At 42.8% G+C, this 21,807-nt stretch overlaps 1 protein-coding gene and 1 long non-coding RNA gene across 2 annotated transcripts in view; both read left to right on the forward strand.

Moving 5' to 3' along the window:
- Positions 1-21,807, forward strand: part of LPP (LIM domain containing preferred translocation partner in lipoma) — an 826,113-nt gene that overhangs the window by 460,662 nt on the left and 343,644 nt on the right. The gene's annotated exons all lie outside the window — the stretch shown is intronic.
- LOC142412677 (uncharacterized) lies at positions 16,863-20,413 on the forward strand. Its single transcript, XR_012776577.1, has 3 exons — positions 16,863-16,993; positions 18,910-18,984; positions 20,302-20,413. It is a non-coding gene; the product is annotated as an uncharacterized LOC142412677 (long non-coding RNA).

Raw genomic sequence — 21,807 nt, forward strand, 5'->3', positions numbered from 1 at the left:
CCCAGATGAGTTGGAAGTGGCTCTTGGGTGCTGCCGGGGCAGTAGCCAGCTGGGGTCACCCAAGAGCATTGCAAGAGGCACCCTTGTCTCCTCGCCCCAAGGGGCCGAGATATTTAGACAGCTGCCTCACTGTGAATGGGACTCTCTGGCAAAAGAATTAAGCAAAGATTAAAATCAGTTTTAGCTGTTAAATGTGTGCTTTGCACAGCATTTAACAACTAAAAGGCTAATTATCTTTGAACTTATGCACGTGGTTTTAGATGTGATCCACACAAGTTGCTATTTTTTCTGTTGTCTACAAGGGTCTGAGAATGAGGATAAAAATGAGATGCTGGTGTCAGTAAGGGCACAGCTTTTTGAGTAGGCTGGAGATGGTGCCCAGTCTGCAGGGAAGTAGGGCGCCTACTGAATGAGAATAGGTTAAAAAAAAAATATTTTAACACTTGTCATTTAGACTCTCCTATTTAATGGGAGTTCAGGCTCTTTAAGGAAATACAAGTGTGCATGAAGGTAGGAAAATGAGACTGCTCTGAAAGAAAGCCAAGCTCATACCTGGAGGGAAAACTTACTCTGAATGTTAATGCTTGCTGGGTACAGAGAGTGAAATTTGGGAGATGAAAAGTGCTGCAAGACCTACATAGGTCAGTGCAGAGTAAATCAGATTGAGATTTAGGAAGTTCTGCAGAAAAATACGGAATAATTTGGTGCTAAGTTGCAATCGAATAGAGAGAGGGGCTCCACACCCCTGTGCAGTCTGGGTACTTTGGAAAGCTGCATCAGGCTCAAGATACCCACGTCAGTAAAACACAGACAATGGGAGGAGGTAACATGGTTGATATAATGTTGGTGCCATTTTAAAACCCTTTAGGGAAGCAAGTAAGCATTGCCAAATGGTGATCAAAAATTCTGGATCTTCTTATCCAACATGAGCCAAATCATGACATAAGACAAACTTTTTTCAAGCTTTTTTTTTGAACTTCAACTTTTTAACCTTTAGATTACCCGTAAATTATATTTCAAGCTTCTCTCTTAACCACAAAGCATACAATTATTACAGAAATGGCACCAGGAATCAGAAGTGAAATTATCATACAGCCACTGAGGAGGGCTGGTTGGAAGTGCTGATGTCCAACCCATTTCTTGCATGGCCTTTTGCGCAGTTGAAGATGTCCATCTTGCTCCCCTTAACCACCTCTCCCCTTGCCTAAACACCCCAGCACATGCGTTTGCTGGAGATCATGTTTCCCAGCCTTCTGCTTTTCTCTACACTCTGTGGTCTGTCCATGTCTTTCTTGAATGGTGAGTCTGAGGCTAGAGGCAATCCACCAGTCAAGACCTTACCTATGTTGAGCAGGGAGGAAGGATGCCTCTACAGGCGTAGTATCTTGCACAGATTTTTACTAAATTAAATCTCACACACACACACACCGTTTTTGCAAATCATCAGGATCATTTTGATTTCTGATCCTCTGCTGTATATAATGTCAGCTCTTCCTAGCTTTGTTGCCTGCAGAAGTAGTATACATATTCTCAATTATTTTATTTGATTTTGTTTGTGAAACTATTGAATGGAACTAATTCCCAGGTACAAGGCTTTCAAGCAGAACGCTCAAGATGATCAGACAGGAAATGGTCATCAGATGTACCAGTTACATACTTCAGGCAGCAGCACTTTTGCCCTAGCTAGGAGAGGATTAATAGCTATTTTTCTCCTTTTCTTTCTGTGTTTCATGGCTCTTTGTGTTGCAAAGCGCCTAATGGAAAGTGGTAAGTAGTGGTTAAAGAGCTATCTTGCGTCCAGAGTTCCGACCTTCTGATCTCAGCACAGAGTCAGGGTCACAGCCTGACCTTTCACAAATCTCTGCAGCTTGTCATACCGCTGTTTTGTCACATGTAAGTATGGATGAATGAAGTTAGTTCTTTAAGCAGTGGTGAAGGTTTCTGCATTGAGGTCAGAGAAGCAATGCTATGAAAAGGCCAGGTCCAAGAAAAAGTCATGAGAACTTTTTGCTTTTGCTTCAGGAGGTGTTGGGCCAGGCCTGAATTGTAGGACAATAAGACTTTTTGACTTCTGAAGTGTAAGCTATGGATCACGCTTTTGAGAAACCCATTAAGAGTAGTAACGTGCTTTAACAAAAGAAAGAACTCTAGCTCAGGCAGCTTTGATTTGAAGATATCAAGGGAAAAACAATTTCTCTTAGTGATTTAACAATGCAAATAGGTTCTGAAGTGATGATGGGAAGATGAACATGCTACTTGGAGTAGAGCTAAGCAGCAGCAAAGTGTTGGTGCGGCAGGGTTCACAAAGGCAGCCTTTGAATGACAAGCACCAGCTTGGGCAAGAGGATTTCACTGGGAGCCAGCCAGGAGAGGTGAGAGCTCTGCACAGCACATGTTCCTAATGACTCCACCGCTCTGTCCTTATTTCCATGGCTCTGCTGGTTACCTACCACCTCGGAGAGGTGCTGTCGGCACTTTCTAGTGGGCTTATGTCATTGGTCAGAGATCTTTGTGTATGTAAAATTTGGGAGAGATCTGTACCATCTCTGCACAACTGATGTTTGTGGATGATGGGTGAGGCAGTGATGTCCCAGAGAGCTACAGTGCCTTGGGCTATGATCTCATAAGTTAAACAGGGTTGGGCCTGTTTGTTTTTGGATGGGGACTTAGAAAGAAAAGTTGATTGCTACAGTCAATTTGACTTGGTAATTCAGAAGGTGGTGCTCTTCCCCCTAAGTAGCACAGGCTGACATGCCAGAATGACTAGGCTCACCACAACTCCTAACCTTTTGGAAAAAATGTAAAACCAACATCCTCACCTCTCGAGAGTGAACATCACTGGACTCCTGCTATTACCCCCGAGTCCCAACCAAATTCCATCTCGAGGCAACCGCACCCTGCAGATGGAGATCCACCCTGCCCTTTCAGGAGGATGCAGTAAACTTTACTTTCACTGCTCAGTCACGTTGTACCTCCAGCTGAACCGCTGCAGAGCTCAATACAGATGGCAGCAGTATTACTTGGGCAGGCAGCAAATGTCCTTTCAATTAACTTGTGCAAGTATCCTCACAGGAAAGGGACTGTTTAAATAGGAGGTGCTTTCCCACCAGTAGGGATTTTGGAAGCCTTGGTGGGACCTGCTTTGGACAATAGCCTCCTTGTGCTGAACATGGTGTAGCAGCTGGAGCTTCCCTCCACTTTGCCTTTGGCTCTTCCTACCGCAGCACGTTGCCAGGCTTTCACAGCACAGGCATGCTCTGCTGCCCACTGCCATCTTAGAGGGACAAAAGACATCTGCTTACCTGCTTTGTACACTTCTTCATATGCCAGTGCGGCTACTTGGGCCAAATTCTGGAGTGATGTAAGTTATTTAGCAGTATGTAGGTGTAAAGTGCAGCAATTTTCTGTGCCGAGTGGGTGGTAAGGTAGGGTTGCAGCAGGAAAAGCAGCCAAGAGGATGGCATTAGATAAAATGCTCTCTGTAAGGAGGCTGCTGGGAAGGGAGCTCTGGTTGCTTTGGCCATGTCTGAAGGCAGATTTGCTCTGTGTTTGTTTATTTTCTAAGCTGTGAAAGTGCTTGTGTGTATTCTTCTCTTTTGGTTTAGCTTAAACCTTTCCTAATCCTGTTAGCAGAAATAAACCTCCCTGAACCCCAAGTAAGTGTCTGCACGGGAGTTTGCACCAGCTGAATTAAATCTGTGTGAAATCATTCAGGGTGCCCTTGTGTGGGTAAACACAACCTCATGGTGACACCTTCCTTCCAGCGTCCTCATCTCTCCTTGCCGTGCTGCTCGTGCTTTCCCCTCTTGGCAGGGGAACAGCAGCAGCTTCCTGGTGGGGAGGTCACATCACGACTTATTCTTCTCCGTTCCCACAGGAAAATAAGCATTCCCCCCCGCCCCAATCACAGTGGTTGTGCAGTGAAAAGGCTGAGTGAACTGAAACTAGGCTTTCCGTTTAGGGTCCTTCTACCCAAGAAAGGCTCACTAAAAGGAAGGCTGTGTGCCAGCAGGACCAAGTCCCTGCCCTAGTGACATGCAGAAGGGGGGCACTGCTCCCAGTACCAGCCCCGGCTGATCTCCGCTGTCCTGGCAGAGCACAGTGGGAGAGGCAGGCAGCTGGGCTTTTGCATATTCTTTACCATGCGTGTCCTGTCTTGACAGTATTTATGCAAATTTTTAAGTAGGGGAAAAAGCTGTCACGTAAAACCAAAAATTCATCTGAAGGCCAAATATGTAGGTTGTTTGGCTTCTGGGTTTTTTTTTTTGTTGGGTTTTTTTTTTCCCTATTAAAAATAAAGTAACCTATAAAATGATGATCTAGTTTAATATCCTTATTATATGTTCCAGGCAGTATCTGAGTCATGCCATTTGCTCTGTGCTTTGTACTCCTGCGGGGGATGTAAAAGTTCCATTTTGGAATATTTCTTTGTCCACCCCAGTGAGATATGCCAGGTGAGAGTGCTGGGGTACTGGGTTGCAGGTAGTGCGAGTGAATTCTCTCTGGATAAAATTGTCGGCAGGACAGGACCCACAGGTCACTGTTTCAGGTAATTGGTTCAGTGGTCCTGTCCTTGCAGGCCATGTCATCTTTTTGAGTGGAAAGACACCCAAAGTCCAAACAAGTTCCCAATGAATCGTCTTGCCTTTATTTTTATTTTTGGTTAGTGAAGCTCCATGCAATTTAATTCCCAGCCACCTTTAACTGTTATCCAAAAACATTTATAAAGAGCTACAAAAGGAGCCGCTGGAGGAAGTCCCTTTGCCGGCACTGGCAGAGCTGCTGCATGTTCTCATGTCCTGAGCAGCCAACTCACGTCAGCGTGGACATTTCTCATGCAGGTAGAGGTCTTCTGGCTTGCTCGGGCCATTTCAGTTGGGTATTTTTGCAGAGATAGTTAGCAATATGCTTGCTGGTTAATGCCAACTGTGATAATAGGTTTTGTGATGCAGATTCCCGTTCTCTAAGAGCCAGAGTAAACCAGCCTTGCCTCCTGGGATCTGCAAACCACAACAGTCCAGAGATCATAATTATGAAGATTTTTCTTCCTGAGGACTCAAGGTCACAGTTGAGGTACACCAATCTAATAATTGATTGCTGATCAGCTCAAAGCCCCTGTTATAAGCCAAGGAACCAAACCTACCTTTCACATCACTAAGAGCATATATACGGTGGGTTACCACTGCTCAGCTAATGCACAAGTGTCTTCGTCTGCGGGACAGCACTTGTGAGCCTTTTCCACCACTACAGGATCATGGAAAACAAGGCTGAACATTATGTTCCGTTTAGAGTACTTTGTACTCAATAGGAAGGGACTGGAAAAAGGGGGTCCCTTGTGGTCCCTTGTCCCCTACAGACGCCCACCTGCTATATCTCCATGCCTCTCCCACCGCTGTGAGCTCTAGGGACTTGGCAGGTCTCAGTCTTTTTTCCACTAAATTGCAGTTTTTTCCTTGGGCTGCATCTAAATTTCCTTGGCATGGAGGGAGGGGATGATGTTACCACCACTCCAGGGAATGCAGTGGCATACAATTATTGCTTTTCAGATATGCTGTACAGATATACTTGGAAATCTCCATTCTTTCCTTCCTTCAGAACACATGGCTGTAGTTAATGCATTTGGAGGCTGCAGGTCTCCAACTCTCTAATGGTTTGCCTGCTCAGAAGGGTGACAGCCTGCAGTAAATATATCTACACTGCCAGACATCTCAGCCTCCCAGCCCATTTTTATGACTGGTGTTGGGGTCAACCAGCTAGACCCCACCAAGAGAAGACCTGCAGGACTGCTCTCAGCAGGCAACACAGCACTGTGCCTGCTTTAGCTTCCTTCTGCCCCTCTCAGTCCTTCCATGCCATCTCAGACCTTGTGCTGTTGGCTGTACCCTGCCACCACCCCCGCCTTCTGCAGGGCATGCAACACAGCCCTTCAGCGTCAGGCAGTAAAAACATTGCCTTCGTGGGATGCAACACAACTCTCAAATTATTTTAGGCATGTTTACTTCAAGCACCACACACAAGCAACTATTATGTCTTATAGCCACAAGGCCAAGTGCCATGCACTATGGGCATGGCCGGTCCGCTCTAGAGCCAAGCTAGCCCTGGGCGGTGTTGGCATGAGATGTTCTGTACTACCTGTCCTGGGAGGCTGGGAATCGCTCCCTAGGGTGGATGCCATTAGTGATAGAGATATAACCTTTAGAAATTACTTTTCCCAGTGCAGGGGTATAGCTGCATGCTATTAGCATTAGAAATAGCAGGTTCCAGACCTGCTGCTGACTTAGATGAGGCTGTTATAACATTATCTGAAATATTGTCTTTTGGAATTTTTTTCCTGAAAGTCGACAGCCAGATTTTCTTTTTTGTTTAAGGCCTAAAAATCTTCCTTTCCCAGATTTGCCCTCTTCTTCCCCAGAACCATATGCACACAAAAAAATTAATTTCTGGAAGTCTGGATGCTTTCCTAAAGCATTTAATAGCACTGAGAACATGAAATACTGTACTGAGTCCTTTGGGAAACCTACAATTAGTGGGATGAAAATACCTTCTGTAAATGATTGAGCTCCTGAAACAGTGTGAGTAATTAAAATGCTATACAGGACAGAGTTGAAAATCCTTACGGGATTATCAGCGAGGCATTGTTTAAAGGATGTCCTTGGGTTGGACAGTAGCAGCAACATTGTGTGCAGGCATCAGTAGCAGCAACATTGTGTGCAGGCATTACTCAGAGTTCCTGCTGGGAGTGGGAGGTGGCAGGTACCATGTGCACTACCTGGTTAGGCTCATGTTTTCTTCCATTTTTTATCCTCACTGTTCCAGCTGAGAGGAGGTCTTCATAGCATACTTATTTCATCTCAGGACAACTACAGATTGATTGATTGAGTGTATTGTTGTGGGTTTTGTTTGTTTATTTGGTTTGTTTGTTTTTTAAACCAGTCTGTAATGATGCTAGGTTGGGAGTGCAGAGCCAGGGAACGGACAGCTTTGAAAAGGTGTTCTCTGCACATCTACTTGTGTGGTGGACTTACCTAGTGCACATGTGCATCTGATCTTGTCCAAGGATAGGCACCAATGAGCTGCCCACACAGCTGGTTAAACATTTAACACCTAGTTCCAATTTCTGAAGGCATTTTGGTTCCTGAAGATGCATGCAGAGCTTTCACAGGGCCCGGCTTGTTGGATACTCAAATTGCTGTGACTTTGATGGGACTGAATTGTCTAACTTTATCAGGATCCTTTGAAATTCCCATTAGGGGTCTGTCTGCCATGCACCTAAAAGCCTTACAAAATATGATCTGGGTGGATAAAGAGATTTTTTGTTTGTTTGTTTTTCTGCCTGTTAGGAAAGGTTTCATGGAGATGTACTTCTCAGCATGGCAAGTCCTGAGCAGCTCCATCGTGGAGCACACATAGAAACAGCTTCAGAAATGACAGGGGCTGCAAGATACTTATAAATTATCATAACCAATTGGGCAGGATTGAAAAGGACAGTGACAGATCATGCAAGTGAGCAGTGGTTAATTTACTTTTGGGAAGATGTTTAAAACTCCACCTTGTTTTGGGCTCATGAGTGAAAGTTTATTATGATAAATTTGTTGGAGGATAAGGTCACATTTTTGTTTCCTGGGTGAAAAATGAGGCCAGAAAAATACATAAATACAGTTACAAGCACAGTTAGCAGATGTCTGCATCCTATCTGATGTGGGGTGGCATTAGTGAGCTGATAGGTATGGGTTGGAGGTGGGATGTGAAAGGGGGCACGCTTTGCACACAGTAGGCCTGGAGTGAATTTGAGTTTAAGAACTTTGTAGGGAAGACAGGAATGAGAGAAAGGGAAGAAGAAAGGAAAAAAGACGTTTTCCTTGGTTGGGTGAAGGTAATGGGATTGGAGGGAACTGGTGTGAAGGCGTGTGTGAGTGGGCCAGACCTGAGCCATGCATGTGGGCACGGGGGAGCTGACTTGGGTACAAAATGGGTTAAACAAGGACGCACGGTAAGAAGATGGGAAAGGGCGGGGAGCTGAAGGCTGGGAAGGTAGAAACTGGGTCCAGCATGACAAGGGAGCTGTGAGATGGCAGGCAGGCTTTTCCTTTTCCAGACGCAGTTGCTTCTGACTACCCATTATGTATGTCTTTATCTCTCGGCAAGGAAGCTTTCCAAAGGCATGAATAATACCTTATTAGGTAGATGGTAAAGCCCCTCCTTTTCATCCTGCTTTAATTCATGCTTCCTCTGCTTTGGTGGCTGCCTTGTACATAGTGCTGTTAAAAGTGCAATTATCATTCTTCCTGGTTGCGTGGTATTAAGGGCGTATCCTCTCGCAGCATCTCCTGGAGGCTTATTACTCAAGAGAGAGGAGTTGTGCACTAGAAGCCAAATTAAACTGAGCAAAGAGGAGGCTGTTTCCACCGCAGGGATGGAACAGATCTTTTTGCTGAAGACCAGGTCAGGAGCTGGTATATGGGAGAATATGTAGCTGGAGGCCTGTGATGTAGGGAATTTGTGCCATGGAGCTGGAAGACACAACCTTGGGGTTCTTTGTGGCTTAGCCTGGCTCCCTCCCTTTTGCCCACTGCTGTAGGGATGTGGGTTGGTGAGCATCCCCTGCTTGACAGTGGCATATTGTCCTGCACAGGTTTCAAGGCTAGGAGTTGTAACTGTGACTGTCTCCTGTAATCTTCTGCAGAACCTTGAGTGTTTCTTCTTACAGAGCTATCCAGACCTAGCTTAAAGATCCCAGGTGATGAAGAATGCAGCGCAACCACCTTCTCCCTTTCTCTTTTAAAAAGTATCTCTTTCCTCAGCATGAATTTGTCTAGTTTTTAGTTGTCTTTTACCATTGCATCACTGCCATTTTCCCTCTGCTTGTTGGAAAAACTCCTTATGTACCACTCACTGGTCAGCTTTGAGGGGTGACTGGGGTTGCCATCTCCATTTGCCAGGATCCCAGATGTCTCTGAAGCTCCTCAGCTTTCTGAGCACCAGGCAGCAAACAGTTAAGGCAGCTGAGCCGCAGGCCTCAGAACATTTTGCTAGGGAGCCAGGTGAGCAAAGAACAGATAAAGGCAGCACCTGCCTATGGGTTTGGAACAGCCTGGGGCCATGGATAGAATGTAAATACACTCTGAAAATCTTATTGTCTGACTCTGTGCCAGCGTCTTCTGGGCTCTTGTCATGGAAAATATTTCGGCTGAGGTCATTCAGTCAGCAAAAAAACAGCATTTAATACCCTCTGAGGTGCCAACTTGCTTCTTTCTTTGTGTCGATAAATAAACAAAGTAGGGTAGCATTTCATGTTGCCAGGATGATCTCTGTTTTATTAGGAAGGGTTTAAAGGTTGTTGTGTTTTGGGTTTTGGGTTTTTTTTTTCCTTCTCTTTCCTCCTCTTTAAATGCAAAGACTCTGTATGTTTCTGCTCCCTTTCTCTGTGTTTGCTCCTTCTGGCTCACATGCACACACCCAGCCTTTAGAGTGAGAACTAATGTCTGCTTCTTATAAATCTCTGCTGGCTGCCCCAGGCTATGTTTTTAATTCCTTTATTCAGCTTTGAGATGAGTAGGAGAAAGGTGCAGCTTTTTGAGATGATGGAAGTTGCCATTTCCCTTCTTCAGTCAATTAGGCGCTTTGGTTGTTTTCGGCTAATTCTCAAAACTTTCCATTGATGATAGCTCTGAAGGGGGTAAAAAAAGAAATGCTGAGGGGAGCTGAGGGACCTGGGAGGGAGAAGAAAGTGGGCTGGTAACTGGATTATCTACTGGTAGCATGACTGATTTACTGCGTGTGCTTCTAGGAGAGAGAAACAGCCTGACTTCAGAGCTGTATTCAGAGCAGCTGAGCTTCTGGTCAGTCAGATTTATGGCTTTTGATTATATGTGTGCAGTGCCTGTCCTTCCTCAAGCGTGATGTGAGACATGGTGATCCTGTCAGTGTTCTTGGGGAAACTATTGCTTTCTCTCCCAAATCCTTGCAGTAGGAAATTTGTTCAAAGTTTGAATGGAGCTTCCCTTAATCATGCATCTTTGAGCCCACTCCCCACATTTTTCAGCTTCAGACTCTGCCACCGCTGTATGTTTGCGTAAGTCATGGGTGTGCAGGCACTACTGGGTGAGGAGGCACCGTTTGTCCAGGGGTGATCCCTCCCTACCATGAGCCTTCACCTCATCTATTTTTTGGCCACCAGTCTCTCCCTGGCTCATCTGGGCCTTGTTTACTGGCCTGTAATACCCAAGCACCTCATGGATGGTGACTACCTCATGTAGATGTTGTAGAAAGTGCCATGGGGTCCTGCGAAGTGAAACAACGGTGTTCCCTTTCTTCCACTGTGCTTCAGCAATGACGTGAGAGCAAAGGATGGGCTTTGCCTTCTGAAACATAAGCTCTTTCTGCTTTCAGGCAGGAAGGAATGAGATCAGTCCTTCCACATCAGCACTTTTCTTTATCTGGTTGTTTTCTGCCCTAAGTCTGTCAGGGTCTGCGGCTCGTCTGGAAATGAGTCTGCAAACCTTGGGGCTGGGAATCATCTCACCTGATTTTAGTTATCTAAAACTTAGACATAAAGTCTAAGATTGTCATCTAGGCTCTCTCTTTGGTCGGTGAGGAGTGATAAACAGCCCATGCCATTCATCTTACCCATTCTAGACATCTGCCTTAGGTTGGGATGATTCATGCTTTGGAAGCTCCTGTGCTCTCCACAAACTGTCAGGGAAGCGTAGGTAAGCATTCGGATCTGGACCCCTAACTCTCACAGGGCTCTTCATCTGAGAAATCTAGCAGCTATCTTCTTTTTACCATTTACCATGGATGTTGTCTATGTGCAGGGTAGAATTATACCATCCCTTGTTTTAAGAGGAGTGATCTGTGCCCCTCTGTCTGTTGAGATGACTTTGTGCTGATTTTGAAGGAGATAGTGTCCTGCCTGTGATGGCCCTGAGGAACAGAGGAGGTTTTTAAAGTGAGAAGGTGATAAGTACTTTGTCAAATGTTGTCATTTGGCTATCAATTTTTCAATCAATCAGGTGGGTTTTAAGGCCAAAATTTCAGAGCTGATGAAAGAATATGGAGGCCTGGTTTCCATCAAAATTAAAGATCTCGTCTTAACTGCTTTATATTTACCCTTGTGTTAAACTGTGATGTGATTGCTTATCCCTGTGTATATCTTTGAAGGAGAAAGACCGCAGGCATTCCCCACCCCGCACAAGATACAGACCTCAAAATATAGAGGGAAGAATAGAGCTTGGAGCTAGGCTAATCTTCTCGGGTTGCTGCTGGGAGCACAATGGTGGCAAGTTGCTGTGGCAGGGGTCCCTGCTCTTGAACTGAAGACAGGAACTAGGCTGACAAGACAATAATAGTGTGTTGGTTCAACTGGCAAACACACGTCCCTTTTGGACAGACTCAAAATGTTACACTGAGAAGCAGTTAATACACCGTTGTGTAAGGTTCCTAATGGACTGGAGCCAGAATGCTCCATTAACCACACACATATAAAATATTCATTGGGCTTGGGTTTTGTTGCCAAGCTGGAGAAAGGGGGAGAAACTTTGCGTATAGAGATAAAACTGTCAGTATTGAGGGCTGAAGGGATGAGTTGATGATGTGTTCTGAAATCTTTTATTCTTTTTAAGAGGAGAAGGATTTCTTATCTCTGGCAGGGGGCTAAGGGGTGCAAAGAGGATTAAATGCAAGCCTAGCTGGGTTTTACATTTCATGTTTAATTGTCCAAAGGATGAAGGTACCTCCTGTCTCTGTGCCAAACTCCCTGAGATTACAAATTAAACCCAGGGTCAGTCTTTAGAAAATAAAATAAATGTGAAAACCACAATTGTGTTCCCCATAAGATTGGTTTCTAAATGGAAGAAAACTTTCCTAAACACAGGAGAGTGAGGACTATGGTGGTAGGAAGTATAAGCACCGGATTTTCTCTCTGGAAAACACATGTTCACCTGTTTTTGTGCTGGTTTTAGATGTGCAGTAAAAGAAGCTTTCTGTTTTCTGGGTGCTGAATGTACAATAGGCATTTAGAAGAGATTCGTTTGGGAGAATTGGCTTGATTTGCTGTTGGTGCTTGAATTAGGAGACAATAAGGCAAATAATAAAATTGTGTTTCAGACTGAATGAGTAAACATGTGTGCAAAAGATACTGTCCATGTGACCCCTCTCTCTTGCCAGAAGGCGACTTTGTGTGTCCACTTAAGCAAGACACATGGTGAAAGGACAACAGTCCCACCGGGTAGGACGAGGCAGGCTGTGGTGCTGCATAGGATTGATAACTGGGATTACAAGGCCAGGAAGGAGCATGTGGTGGTTTGCCTAAACTCAGGAGACTTTGTATCTTGTGGTGTCTGGGCAGCCTTTGAGAGGATACTGGAAAGGAGCTGGTGACCTTCCTTGTGCGTCATGTCTGGTCATGGTCATATGAGCACCAAGAAAATATAAGGGAGAGCTCCAGGAGGCGAAACATAATGTTTTGATAGGAAAGGATGGTAAACACCAGGAACTCCATGACAGCATTCAAGAAATGCTTGTCCCAGACAAGGAGAGATGCAATGTGTGTCTAAGGAAGTGGTGTGGGAAGAAGGGGTTATTCAGACTTCTTAGAAACAGGAGAGACACTAAGAATCAATGGGAGGGATGGTGTCTTCTGAAATGGGGGCAACCAGGGTAGTGGCACTGGGAATGAAAACACATGCTAGGGGAGTCCTTAAAATGATTTGATATGAGGACCTGGAGAAGAACACACTCGTCTTGATGACAAGTTCCCCAGCACAAAAAGCTCTGTGCCTTCATAGAAGGATAGGACAGCCGCCAGTGAAGTTCAGGTTGTAAGTAAAATAGAGCAGTCTAAGCAAATTCACAGTTAAGGCACGTGCAGATAGGCGGCTAGACCAAGACTAAAACTATCTGTGCTTTTCTATAAATATTAAATGTATATAAAATGAGGATGGGTGAATTATAAAGTACTGGCCTCTCAGAAATCTTACTGAATAAAACTAATCAGTACAAAGCTGTGCTACTAGGATAGTGATTATGTAGAAATGACAAGAATAGATTTTGCCGTTGGAGAAGTGACTCACAGTCTGTTGGAAATCAGAGTCCAATAAGATAAATTAGTTATCTGTATCATCATTTACCACCCACTCTCTATGGATTGAAAGTTGCCATGCCAAATCAAGAAAAACATTATAATAAGCTTAGTCTGTTAAACAGCTGACCATGGCAGTGACAATATCCATGAAATACTAGAAAGATCAGAGGCGATGAAAAAATAGTATACAAGAAAAGAAACTGGAGCAGATTTGTCCTAGTTAGGATATAAAGAGTGAATTTTAGTCAACATTTTAAAATGGACCAATAAAAGGGAGACATGCTCTTGACTAAGGCCTTGATTAAACTATAGCTGTTGCACTGAAGAGTTGCTTGGCAGTAGTGACCATTGCATGGTCAAATTCAATACTTTTGTAGGAATAATAACATTAAGAAAACTCCGAAGACCATGACAATATTTTTCTTTAAAAAGCAGTTTAAATAACACTAAAGGAGCAGGTAAATGAGCTAAGAGTGTAAGTGGCATCCCTGTAAATTGGAGAAAACATATCTCATTGGTTCCCAAAATAAACCTAACCCCCCAAAAAGTTACTACAGTTAAACAGTGGAGTAAGGGGGAATGTTAGAAATAAAAAGGTGTCCTTTAAAAAGTGGAAATCATTCCTAAACAAAGAAAACAGAGAGGAATATAATTTCTTACAAGTTAAATGTAAAACTATAACAACACAAACTAAAATAGTTTGAGGAGTGACTCACAAAAGACATGAAAACTAATAACAAAAGCTCTTCCAAATACAACAGGAGCTGGCATTCTGCCTGCAAATGGTGGGCTCAGCAAATGACCAAGGTGTGAAAGGAGCACTCAAGGTCAGTAAGACCACTGCGTAGCCGACAGCAGAAGGCAATGGCTGCATAGTAAATAGGAAGTCTCCCAAGGTATGAGCCCAAGGAATGGCCTCTAATTGAATTGTTAATAGAATTGTTAATTGCTTTTAAAACAGATGAATGAAATGAACAATAAGAAATCACCAGGACAAATAATATTCACTCAAATGTTCTAAATTGCTCTGGTATGAAACTTTTGGGTTCAGTCAGCCTAATCCCAGAGGAGGTAAATAATGTGACAGCAATCTTAAAAAGGGTTCCAGCAGGGGTTAAAAAAACTACAGACTACTCAAGTCTGGCTTCTGTACCAGGAAAAATTGAGAGGAAATTATAACAGATTTAGTGGCAGCATACATAAACACGATATACTGTGGATGTGTTAACACGGTCTTTGTAAATTAAAGGCATGCATTGCAAACCCTGGAGTTCTTCGGAGGAATGAATAAGCGTCTGGAGAAGCATATGATACTTAGTATAGTTTACTTGGGGTTTTGAATGGATTTTGAAAAGGTCTCACCAAGTTATGAAGAAAAGGATAGCTATAATTAGCCAATTTTCACAACAGAAAATTTTCACATTCCTCGTAGTGATCCTTTTGGGGGGCAGTCCTTGTGGAGTTTCTGGGGCAGGGGGAGCTGTGTTCTTCAACTGTCCTACCTGGAAAAATTAATTAATGGGGGGGAAGGGAGTTCGTTCATACAAAAAAACCACTATGACAGTGATAACCAAAGCCTTTTGGTCCTTTGCAGAAGGATCTTGAGAGACTGGGCAGTACAGTGGCAGACAAAAGTCAGTGTCAATATACATAAATAATACAGGGGAAAATAATCTTGACCATTCATGCCTCTAAGTAGCTATGTTTTCTATGGTTTCTATATTCAGGAAAATGATTAATAAAGTCATTGTTGCTGATTTTCCAGAAATATCGGACCATTACTAGAAGTCCTGTAAATGACAAAGAGAAATTTTTTTAGTTATTTGGAAAAATTGAGAACAAATCAAACAGCTTATGCTATTGCAGTATACACAGGAGAGAGACAGCAATGTTGATCTTCCTGTAGCGTTCCTGCATCTTGGCTGCTGCATGCAGGACTGCTCACTCAATTTCAAAAAAGAAGTATTAGAAGTAGAAAAGACATAGAAAAGAGCAGTAAGAACAGCTAGAGGTGTGAAATGTCTCTTTTTTTACAGAGAAGTCTAAATAAAGTAGTGCTCCTCAGCCTTGAAAACTGAAAAAGCATTTGACAGAAGCTCATAAAATCATGATTATTATATTGTGGAAGTGATGATAAATATTGGAAATGGCAAAATGAAATAAATTTAAGATAGGATCAGCCAAAATCCTGTAGGATCCATTCATCAGAGGCTACTAAACACAATGGCCTGTGTGGGCTTGGAGGTTGCCTCAAGTCCCTAAATTGTTCATGGCCAGAAAATGGAAGACTGACCATTCTGTGCATAGCCTGCATCTTGTGTCTGTTAAGTCTCTGATTTTGAACAGTGTTGCAGGTAAACTGCTGGGATAGATAAAGCTTGGCTTTACCTGCACGACCATTTTTTGTATCCCTTTTCTACTAAGGTTGCTGCTTAACTCCAAATTTTGTTTCCTGCTTTGTGCTATCTTGCAGTTGTCTCTGAAATATTCCTTTTCCTTTCTCTAGGTTTGTGTGAGCTTTTGGCCCAACTGCAGGTACTCAGCTTTTCCTGCTTGATGTGCAAGTTTCTGCATCCTGAGCCTATGGATCCCTTTTCATACGTGGAGATCAGCATTGTGTGCTTTCTTTTAAAAATCGCAAAATTTCAGCCAGATTCACAAAATCAGTTGATTTATAAGCCCTGACTTAACAATGCATGTAAACACAGGACTAACTTTAAGCATATGCTTAAGTTCTGTGGATCTCAAGCACATGTTTAAGTGCTTTGCCAGATAAAAATAGAAGCATGATTTAACAGTAGGCCTGACTTTCCATTGTGCTATTTTAGTTTTATGCTGATTTAACTCCAGCTAACTCAGCCAGGATACAGGACTTGGTTTGGAGAAGACAGCTTTGGTCTGAAAACAAGTTATTCCAAACCCTAGAGCTGGAAGAAGTTCTCTAGGACCGAAGATTTACAAGAAAGGGTGTGATGGCAGTGTTAGGCTGCTTCTTCTGGATTCATGGTGTGAGTTTGAGTTTCATGCTGGAATTGCACAACACCCAGATACAAGTGGGTGTCTGGCCATGCTGACAATGTTAAAAGCATCCAGATGTGAAATTTTTTTGGCTATGGAAACTTTTGTGCTTTAAGTGTGCTAGCCCAATTTTCTTGGGAGAATATTTGGGCTGCTTCTTCTGGTGAGATTTTTTTTCAGCATCATTTTAAATGTTGAGAGAAGGAGTGATTTGCCTATAGTAAAATCTATAGATCTACTCCTTGAAAGCTAATTACAGGCCATTTCACCTGGATTTCCCTAAAATATAAACAGATATTAGGAGAGAGAAAGAAAAAGTCCTGCCCCTGTTTTGAACTGAATTGAAAATCAAGGAACTTCAGCAGTGTTTGAGGGAGGAATAGCAGAATATTGTAAATATTATGCTAGAAAGATGAGATGCTGCACCCCAGGTTTGATAGCAGTCCAGAGGCATGTCAATGAGACAGGAAACTGGATTCTTTGATTTCTAATGTTGAACGCTCTTAAATCATAGAATCACTGGCCCGATTTTGCTTGTACTACAGTTTACCCAGCAGTTTGAAAAGGAGACATCAAACAGACTCTTCATAGAATAATCTGGATTTGTACCGACTGCTTTCAGCTGTACATGAATAGCTGCCCTAGAATTTGAAAGGCTACTGACTTGAAATGGTTGAGAACTCTTAGTTTTGAGTCATCTTACTGAACGTATTTCTTTGTTCTGAATTGGTTATTTACTAGGGGAAAGGAGAAGGCATGAGACATCCCTCAAATCGTTTGAAGGAAGGATTGGTCCTGCTCCATTGACACCCTTGGTCTACAGATGTCCCCTATGAGAACTTCACTGAACCCCAGGCAAAGAATTGCAGTGGAAGTTTCAGCGCACTCAGGCAGGTAAGGGAAATGATGGCTCAGAACAGCAGGTGTAAAATTTGGTGTAAAATTTCTTGTGTTTCGTAATAGAACGACTAGCTGAGACAGCTTTCTTGTGAATCTTGCAGTCATGTGACAATGATCAAAAGCCATGTCAAAAAAAGAGAAGAATTGACAGGGAGCACAGAGTAATATTCCAAATGCTATGCAAGTGGCTGTGTTATTGGAAATTTTTGCCTCTAATTCTAACGTAACCTGCAAAGGTCACTGATGACTAACTCTTGTGTATTCCTCTAAAATAAAAATAGATATGTGATGTTATAGAAAAATTAAAGGAATTTCTGTATCTTTGAGCTGCATGCGTGGCTTACCAACTCACATTTGTACTGAAGTCTTTCAGGACTGGTAAGATTAGTTTCCTTTTTGGGCTGGGGAAATGAAAACTAATGCCAGATTGTGTAGGCAGCTCTGGACTGATGTGAGTGAAACATCAAAACTCATCAATATCTGCAGATATTTTCCTGACAGTGGTAGAAAATGACATGGCTAAAGCCCCAAGATGCTGGGATAAACATTTTTGCCAGCCTGTATGGGAAGGGAGGTAGATCCCAGGACGTGTTGGGTCCAGAGGCAGGAACAGCCACCTACATGGAGATGTGTGGAAGCTTTGTTTTTTCATTCTGACATAGGAATGCTGAAATAATGTATTTCACTGTGATAATAAAGCCAGTCTAGTTTTGAAATGGGTATCTGGTATCTTCTGCAAATAAGAGTGCGACAGATGGTTGCATTGCTTCCCAGTCCCAATCAGAAATATGAATTCTTCTTAAAACATTGAGGGAAATGTTATGAAAAAGCAGTGCAGACTCTGCATACCAATGTGAAATTGGTGGAGAGATACAATGGCTAAAAGCAGAAATGTAAGACTTGTCTTTAATGGGTACCTTGCCCGGATATACTACATAAACTTTAGAAATATAGGCTTATCTTGCAGTCCATGCAGAAATAGGCATGTGTGCTGTCTCTGAATGTAGCAGAGACAGCCTGGGTCAAGGAAGCAGAGCAAGTCTTGCTCACTGGGACCCCAATTTGGGTTTTAGGAACATGAGGCTCCATTCCTCATTTTGTTATAAAGTTCTTCCATGGCTTTCAGCTGGTTCTGCCAGTTTATGTGCAGGTACATATGTATAATACTATAGGCTAAACTATTTGTGCATCTGAAAATATATAGGGAGGTATGCTCTCCCACTCTTGCAGAGAAGCAGTGAAAGGAGTCCTGAATTCAGTTATGCCACCACTCTGGTTTTGGGACTGGGATCTCAGCTGTAGAAAAGTGCTCTCCTGTAAACAGTAAGCAAACAGTGGGTTCTCCCCTCCAGCTGCTGACTGCAGAACACCCCCAAGTCCTGGTGCAAGGAAGTGTTTCGTGTGAACAGTTGCATCTCCCGGAACATTTACATGCATATGCACATGCTCTCTCTGGGTTTTTACCACTTGAGCATAAGACATGGATTCTTTTCAGATGCGAAACCTCTGTATGTCCACATCTGGTTTGCTGTGTACCTCACTAGGAGTGATACGGATGCACAGATAATGGCTTATTTCATAGTGTAGTTGTCCAGCTTCAATTTACCGTTCCTTTTCCCTTGTGCTGAATTACTTGTTAATGCTGATATAACCTCTGTTTCGCTCCCTCTCCATCCTAGATGTAAATTGACTTGCCACAACCTGCTACTCTCTAGAAATTACAAAGCCTCAGAAGATAATTTGTTGCTGGTGCTGATAGCATCTGTTTATTCTAATGCACCAGCCGGTTGGGCCGTGCTTGTCTGCAGATGGGGAGAAAATGACCTTCAGTAAAATCGCAAACTTAACAATTCTGAAACAACATCTTCCTCGGCAGCTAGCTGCTGGTAATCTGAAGTCTGTGTTTTCAGGGAGGCAGCAGTCAAACCAGTGTGAAGCGACTCTGCCATCAGTGAAGCAGAAAGTAGCCTACAGCTTTTTGGAAGGTAAGGCAATATGGGAACACTGACAGTAGGGTTGTGGCCTGAAAAAATGCTGTGTACCAGATCTTTCCAGGATGCTTGGATTCCTTGCTTTCATAAGCTTGACAACTGCCTCTGCCCCTTTGCCCACGAATATCCAATTAGAGTTCAGTTCTGGTGCCCCGTGGAAGGTCTGATTAGAGCACTGTCAATCAGAAGATCAGATAATGAAGAAAATAATAGAGTTTAAACTAAGTAGTCCATAGGAGTTCAATTGGTTGACTGATTGCGATAGAATTGGCAATAGTGGCACAAAAAGAGCCTGCTTTGTATCTTGTGAATAAACGGAGGATGAATATTTTCTCTGGATAATGGAATAATTTCTAGTTCATTGGTCCTTGGGAGTATATTAACAATCAGGTTCTAAAGTTACATATACAAATCATGGGGTTTTTCTAACTCCAAATCCTAGAGCTGCAAAGCTGAAGAGCTTCCTAGTTCTTTTATTTTTATTTCTAATAGCCCCACAACACTGTGGAAGTTCTAGAGACAAAAGAAATCTAATTTTAGATCAATATTTTAAATAGAGTGCTATGATCATTAATAATTAACATTAATATTAATTAATTGAAGGAAATTCAAGGAGAATCATACAATGAATGACATACTAAAGAAATGTTACACATGAAGAGGCAACTAGTATTGATTTTTCTGGAAAATAACTTTGGTTAACCTCAGTTGGATTAAAAAAAAAAATCTGGTTGATTATTATACTAATGTTGGTGTAAGAATTTCCTATAAGCCTTTAACTTGCTCCTATACATATTAATTCATAAACTGAAATGGTACAGTATCAAATAGGAAATGGTACATAGATTCTGACTGTTTCAGTTACAGATCTCAAAATGGGATTTGTAAATAGATTTGAAGTGTAAACACATCAAATAGCTGTGTTTCTAGTGGGATCTTGCCAGTCATCTAGTCATTCCTTTAGCTGTTTAATGGTGTGGCAGTGACTGGAAGGAGACATTAACTCCACACTGCTGATGTTAGCAGATGACAGAAAGACTGGCTTAGCATAGTTTGGATCCCTTGGTAGAATGGAAATAGCAAATAATTCTTCTTTTCAGGATGCTACAGGTAAAGGAAATTAAAACTCTGAGATTTATGTACCAGATGGAATAGACTGTGTTGAGAAACAGGCATCTGGAAAAGGACTGAGGGTTTGAATGGATAATTGGCTGAATGTCATCTCTCACTCCAGTGCTGTGGCCAAAGGGGCCAAAACAATCCTTGAATCCTTTCTAACGCCTACTTGATATTCCGTGCTTATATACCCAGGGATCACTTTACTGCTGTGTTTGGCGTTGGTGCAACTGCTTCGGGAACACTCCATCCAGCTGTGGTACCCACAATTAAAGAAGGATGTTGAAAAACTGGAGATCTTTCAGAGAAGAGCCACAAGAATGACTGAAGGATTGGAAAACATGCCTTACAGTAGAGAGCATCTCCTTAGCTTACCAAACAGCAAGTCAAGAAAAGCTCAAGTCTGGTTTTAAAGTATGCTATAGAAGGAAGAGAAATTCAGAAACAGAAGCTCCTTTGGGCAATAGTGTAATAGGAATCGGTAGTCAGAAATTGGAGGAGTTCATACCATATATAAGACTTCAACTTTTAACAGCGGAAATCATTCTTGGGAGCAAAACTCAGGGCTGTGATTTATTCTGTCATTGGCAAGTAGATTGGATGCTTTTTCCGTCAGTTACACTCTGGTTCATGCAGGTATTCATTCAGAGCAGCCTTATTGCTGGCGTCCTTTCAGAAGTCAAACCTAGCTGACCATGGCTGTCCTCTCTGGCTGAGTTAATTTATAAATCACAGTTCTCACTCCAAATTGTTCATAATCTAGATACACAAAATCCTTCAGATACAAATTCTGCTGTCTGATCTGGATCCTAAACTCCATTCTCCAGCTTCACTGTAGGATTGGATAGGAAAAGCAAGAATTTGTGAAGTATTTGTATGAGAGATTTTGTTTGATCATATGAAAAGCTTAGGGACTAGATGTTAATTTCTAAAACCATTTCTCTACTTTTCCAATTCCCATATCAGCACACAGTCTTTGGCGGGGGGCAGGGCAGGAGGTTTTGAATGAACAGTTAGAGTCAGGCTCCTTTTCTCAAAGGCTTGAAGTCATAGTCTGGCAGAAGGATCCACCAACATTTTTGAAATGGACCAGGGAGAGCAGGGAAGAGAAGAACCATGTGTCTGGTTCCAGGTCCTACCCCTGATGTTCCCTCTAACAAAGCCTGAACTTGCAATTTCGACTACTGGGCAGTCTGTGCAGTGACCTGTGGCCTTGGCTATTATCCTGCCTTCCTCTCGAAGGAGAGCTTTTCTCCCGGGCAGCACAAAAGCACATTAGCAATGGCACAGTGGGGAAGTCTGCCTTTCTGCTGCCCACACTGTGCATGCCCTGCGAGAAGGAAGTCTGCCTGAAATCTTCTCCAGCCCTTAAAAATAGAAATGGGCGTGGCACATCCCACTGTTCACTGAATTGGGATTGAATCCAAATATTCTTTGAATGTGATCAAACCTCAAGTTTGGAGGACATCTGAGCCTTGGATGTGGGTTCTTTCCATTTTAGAAACACTACTTTCTGGTCTGCTTCTCTAGGACCACTTAAAAGTCTTCAAATCAAACCAGATCTGTGGCTTTCCCCACTTCCCTACTGGGCTGCTTTGATTTCTGAACCTTTGAGTTTAGTAAAGAGAGGCCACTTTGCTTCCTTCTACAGAAAGGTATATTGTCACCAGGATGATATGCAGCAAGGAAATTTTGTTGAAG

This window comes from Mycteria americana, chromosome 7 (genome assembly GCF_035582795.1).
Source record: "Mycteria americana isolate JAX WOST 10 ecotype Jacksonville Zoo and Gardens chromosome 7, USCA_MyAme_1.0, whole genome shotgun sequence".
Lineage (NCBI taxonomy): Eukaryota > Metazoa > Chordata > Aves > Ciconiiformes > Ciconiidae > Mycteria > Mycteria americana.